We start from the raw sequence: 6040 nt of genomic DNA, 5'->3' as shown, positions 1-6040 counted from the left end.
GTCCAAGCAAGAGGGAATGAGGGCTCGGTGTAAAATTCAGTAGAAAGAAGGGGACATAGATGAAAGCTGTAGCGAAGGTAAAAATGTCACGATTTGGCAATAGACTGGGTATATAGGGTGAAGGAGTGAGGAGTGAGGAGTTGAGGATGACATTGAGGTTTCAAGCCTCAGTGGCTGGAAGGATGGTGGATATATGACATTACCAGAGCAGTTATGGTGCCACAGGCCTGTCCTTCCATCTTATCACAAGCCCCTACTTTTCTTTTCCACTCTTTTTTATTGATGCATATCTTTTTTTGTGAGGCAATTGGGGTTAAGTGACTTGCCCAGAGTCACACAGCTAGTGAGTGTTATGTGTATGAGGCTGGATTTGAACTCAGGTCCTCCTGACTCTACCCACTGGGCCACCTAGCTGCCCCATATTGATGTTTATGTTAATCACATCTTTTAATCATCTTTTTAATCAATCATTTCCTGAAATCTACCAGTCTGAACCTCCAACCCCTGAATCTTCCCTCACAACAACAATAGCAAAAAGTTAAGCAAAACCAACAGACAATGTAATCATGGCCCAACTCACACCCTCCTCACCCATGACTACTTCTGCCATAGGTAAAGTCTTGGTGTTGACTCAGTATCTTCCCTTTATTTTTCATTTTTCACTGCCATCAGTCTTCTTTCTTCTAATTAGTAAGCTCCTTGAGGGCAGGGACAATGTCATTTTGTTTCCCTGGGTCTTATGCTCCTGGCACATAGCAGGTACTTAGTAATGGCTTGTTGAATTGATCGGAATTACATTAACTGTCTCCTTCAATGTCCAGATTCTTGAAGATCACTTTTCACTTCTCTCAACCAATTTACCAAAATTGGCATGTGACCTTTGTTTAATATTTTTTAAAATATTTTAGATTTGTTGTTATTGTTATTACTATTCCTTACAGGAAGACATAAAAAGTCTTAAAAAATTTTTAAAGGGAAATGTGCCAATGTTACACAGCCACAGAAGTGATAACCCTGGCCTTCTGAGCCAATATGGAGAGTAAGATTCACCTGTTCCTTGGCTCCTTCACTTTCTGAGTAAACACCTCTTTCCAAATCTTCTTCCAAGACTCAAGAAGCCCCAGTATCATCTGAGTCAGTGAAATGGGAGTCCAAGCCTCTGAACTCTTTATTATGGTAGATTTGGTTTCTTTGTCTTTCCTGAAGCTGATTCCTAAGCATAGAGGCTTCTGGCTTCTGGAAAACACATCACCTCCAAATTCCCAGACATTCTATGAGGACCTCTCAGCACTCCCTCCCCCCATCTCCCACAACCTCTGAAAGGGCTACAGGCATTTTTGAAGTCCTCTCTCCATAAGGATCCCAGAACAAGGAAGATCCTTCCTTTCCCATGTGGCCTCTGGAGATTCTTTTGGGTTTTGGCTTTGCACTGACCCTGCTTTGTTTCCTTAGTACCTGGCACCACACTTTTTTGCACCTTTCTGATGCTCCTAATTTTCCCTCTCTGTCCTAGTTGATTTGCCTGAAGCAAATTTACTAGACAACTGGTAATACTGGTTATACCATTTAAGAGAAGCCTAGCTCCTCTCCCATTTCCATAGACCAGTGGTTCCTAGACTTTAAACACCTGGGGGTGATGTGGAATTATTGAAAGGGATTCACCTCATTTAGTGACTTAGCATAATAAAAAAGAAAACCAGAGTTCTGCAGGCTGAATAAATGTTGCATTTTGCCCATGTCTTTATTACTGTTTTTCAAATGTAAATAGATGTTGTGATTAATTAAATACAAATTAATCTAAAAGCATTACTGAATTCAAAATAACTTGGGGTTATTATGTCTGAAACTGTTAAAAAAAGGGGTCCCCATATTCAAAAAAGTTGGGAACTGATGTCCTGACCAACATTAGAGTCCAGTTCTGGAAGGACCTTGATCCATGGCAATAAAGCTTATGTTCCCCTTCAATCTGAGTTTACTGTCTTCATGAAGCCTGGGTTTTCCCTCCTATTGAAAGGCTAAACCCCTTCCTTATTTAATCTCTTGTCACATTCCTACTCCCAGACTAGCCTTTTCTAATTTCCAACCCATTCTCAGAGCCCAGATGACAGGTCTTCCTTCTCCCTTATTCTCCTCCTCCCCTTAAGGTCTCTTGGATGATGAGTCACTTAATTAGATTCCCTCCTCCCCAAGGCAGTTGTTTTCTAGAGACTTATTTATTCATATTTTATAATAGAAAAATACATTCCACCTACAGTAACAAACAATGACAAATCCACTCCTCTTCCCCCCACCAGTAAAGGGAGAGTCTAGTCATGGCACAGCATGGGAGCTGTCCTATTGAGCATCAGAGGATTATAGGACTGAGATCTCAAAAAGAACTTCGAGATGGTCTCGTTCCCCCCCCAAATTGCATCCATGAATAAATTTCAGAAGTTTGTGAACTTGAAAGAGAAAAAAAAATCTTTATTTTCACCTCTTAAACTACAATTTAGCCTTACTTTCAGTTATTGAAATACATTATTCTGAAAAGGGTTCATGGGTTTCATCAGCATGCCAAGGGGGGCCCATAGCACAGAAAAGGGGAAGGACCCCTTATCTAATCCAATCCCTTCATTTTGCAGACGAAGATCACTTCACTCAGGCTACTTTCCAATCCAACTCACCTGGTTTGTCACATCTGTTTCCTTATCTCCAACCAGATCCTGCCTCACCTTTTAGCACGTGTCTTTTCCCATGTCACCATTCCACCCTTCTTTACCTATTGAACTGGTTCTCTTCTCTCCGAGCCTGGACTGATGTTAGATCTTTGTGTGTAGTAGCCCAATACCTGGCATATAATAGGTGTCCAGTAAATATTTGTTCAATCTGGAGAAGTTTGAAAGGTTATCTGACTAACTAAATGTCACATAGTTACTAATAGAGGTAAGACTCAAATCCAGGTCTTCTGATTGTCTGATCCCTAATACAATGTCTTTCCCACTCTTTCCTTCTCCCTCTTTGTCTCTGTCTTTGTTTCTCTGTCTCTGTGTGTCTCTCTGTCTCTCTGTCTCTGTGTGTCTCTCTCTTTCTTTCTGCCCCCTCCCACAGACATAGAGATAGAAAAATATATGCGTAGATCTATGTAGAATTTTGGATGAAATTCATGAATGAATGAATGAACAAATAAATGAATGAATATTATTAAGCACTTACCATGTTCCAATCACTGTGCTGCTATATGCTGGGGTTACAAATAGAAAAGTGAGGTAATTATTGTTCTCAAGGAACTAAAATTCTAATTGAAGAAGAAAACAAAAAGGAGAGTTCTGATGCAAGGCAAATGGAAAGGTCTAGGTCAAGGGTGGGGAATGTGCAGCTTTGAGGCCACGTGTGACCTTCTAGTCCTCGGGTGTGGCCCTCTGACTCAATCTAAGTTTTACAGAACAAATCCTTTTATTAAGGGGATTTGTTTTGTGAAGTTTGGATTCAGTCAAAGGGCCGGCCGCACTTGAGGACCTAGAGGTCCATATGTGGCCTCAAGGCTGCAGGTTCCCCCACCTTGGTCTAGTGGTTCCTAGGGTTTAGAGGCAGGGCAGATGGTAAGACCCAGGGGGCCATAGAAATCATAAATCTAAAGCTGGAAGAGACCTCAGTGACCATCTAGTCCAACCCTCTCATTGTATAAATGAGGTAACTGAGGCCCATGGAGGTTAAGTGACTTGTCCAAGGTCACATAGGTAGGCAAGATTTGAACCTGTGCTCTTTCCATGCTGCTAATTCTCCCTAGTGTAAAAATACTGAAACTTGTGGTAATGTTCCAGTGATGATTTTACAACATAAACAACTAAATGTCATTAGGCTGCACCTAATATTAATATACATAATTTATGTTAAGCTTAATGTTCTATACAAATATTAGCTATTGTCATTATTACTATTGTTAATATTCAAAATACACAAAATATTAAAATTATTTTCCCTTCAAACTTGCATATTTTTCAACTATCCACTCACAGGAAGGATTCAGTGAATACAAAAAAAATTCTTTATAATTTACATCTCAGCAAATATACTTGAAATACAAATAAACACAAGCAGATATAATTTACTTTGAAATAAAAAACTTTCATCCTACTATATCTATTTTCTTTTCCTTATAAATAAAAAAAGACACTATGTCAATTGACCGAGCTTAATACTTCAAGGTAGTCTTATATTCCAGTTCTTCTGCTAGTAAGGGCGGAGGGCAACATAGGGTAAGAACATGGAACTTGACATCAAGAAAACCGGGGTTCAAATCCCACCTCAGATATTTATTAGCACTGTGATTATGGACAAGTCAATTGGCATTTCTTAGCCCCCATTCCCTCCTTGTAAGTGATGAGAAAAATGCTTTAAGTCTCCCTTCCACTGGGATGGCCTGAGGATCAAATGACATGATTTATATAAAGCATTTTGCAAAATGTAAAGGGCTATATGTTCACCAGCTCTTTCATTAAGACTGATGTTCACAGAAATCAATGGCAGCTCTACATTTGCATGTAATCTCATTCACACTATAAAAAAGAAAAAAAAAATTGGAATCCTAGGCCACTGTGCAGGCTTCTACAAACTTTTGTTCAGTCTTTTATATTTCTGGAACCACTCTACCATCTGACAAAGAACAAACCTCCTTTGGCCCCAGTTCCTATGATTTACAATGTAATTATAATAAAGAGGTGAGCATGCTGAGATTTTATTCTATCACCTAGTTTTTAATGACTTATTTCTAAATATGAGGCAGTAGCTGTGATCCCACAGATAACTATCAAATTCTCTAAGGCCCCCAAAACTTCATGAAATCCTAGTTAACGCTATTTTTATCTCATACTTTCAAAGTGCTAATGAGCAAGAAGAAATATTTCATTAGTTACTGTGCAGAACGGAGCGCGCGAAGCACTGTATTCCCATTGTATTTTTTTCCCACTGATCCTAAGCTGTTTCATTAGAAATTTCAACAGCCAGGCTCCTAAAGAAAGAAGCATCCAAGCATTGTCAGATCAATGTCTGGGATTAAATGATAGCCCTGGATGGAATCTCTGGGTTGGAGGAAATGCATGTTCTGCCAGGAATGTGTGTATTCCTTTATAAAATACGTGCATCTAATTAGTTCTGGCAAATCACAGGTACAGACCAAATGAAGAGAGCTAGACCCAGGAAAGGTTCTCCTTTTTCCCACCCCAAGAAATCACTCACTCCTGCCCCAGAAAGCTAGTCAGTCAGTCAGGTCAGAGAAAACTCAACCAAACCTTTTTTTTTTAACCCCTTTGGACTCTCTGGTCTATTCCAGTCTAATATCATGTATTATCACTGAGGAAGGAACTGGATATAAATACAGCTATAAACACATGACCATAGGTATGTCTATTCTAGGCACACCCTGCAGTGGGGCTGCCTGGATTCAGAGCCCACCAGACATGAGGGGCAGCTTTCTTAGACTCTAGGAACCTTTGATTACTATAGTTGCCATCCCTGATACTCTTGGTTCTTTCTTCAGCATCCCACTTGCTTCCTTCCATCACTTCTAAGAGACTCTAGGGCTTGAAGTAAAACGTGGCAGGCTTAGTGTTTTGGGTCTGAGCATTATGGGATCCCTCTTCCAGCCTCTCCATGGCATTTCTTGAAAGAGCACAGCTTGCGTCAGGGCAGGGTAGAGTCTCCCCTTTTCCTTCTGAAATCAGGAGACTCCTAGGCAGGTGACCCCAGGCAGAAAGCCAAGATAGGGATAAATCAACTAGGCACTTTTTTTCTTTTTTGAGGAAAGGAAACAAAAGATCACTTTGTTTCTCAGGATAGAGCCCATAGTACATGACACTGTGGCTCTGATAGGCAAAAAAAGGCAATGAATAAACAAATGAATGGATGGATGGGTGGATGGATGGATGGATGTATAGACGGATGGAAGGATGGATAATGACTAAATAAGTAAACAAATTGAGTGAATGAACAAATAGAGAAAGAAATAAATGATAGAAAGATAGATAGATAGATAGATAGATAGATAGATAGATAGATAGATAGA

This window comes from Vombatus ursinus, unplaced genomic scaffold, assembly GCF_900497805.2.
Source record: "Vombatus ursinus unplaced genomic scaffold, bare-nosed wombat genome assembly UNPS02014784.1, whole genome shotgun sequence".
Classification (NCBI taxonomy): Eukaryota; Metazoa; Chordata; class Mammalia; order Diprotodontia; family Vombatidae; genus Vombatus; species Vombatus ursinus.
This window is presented reverse-complemented; position numbering follows the sequence as displayed.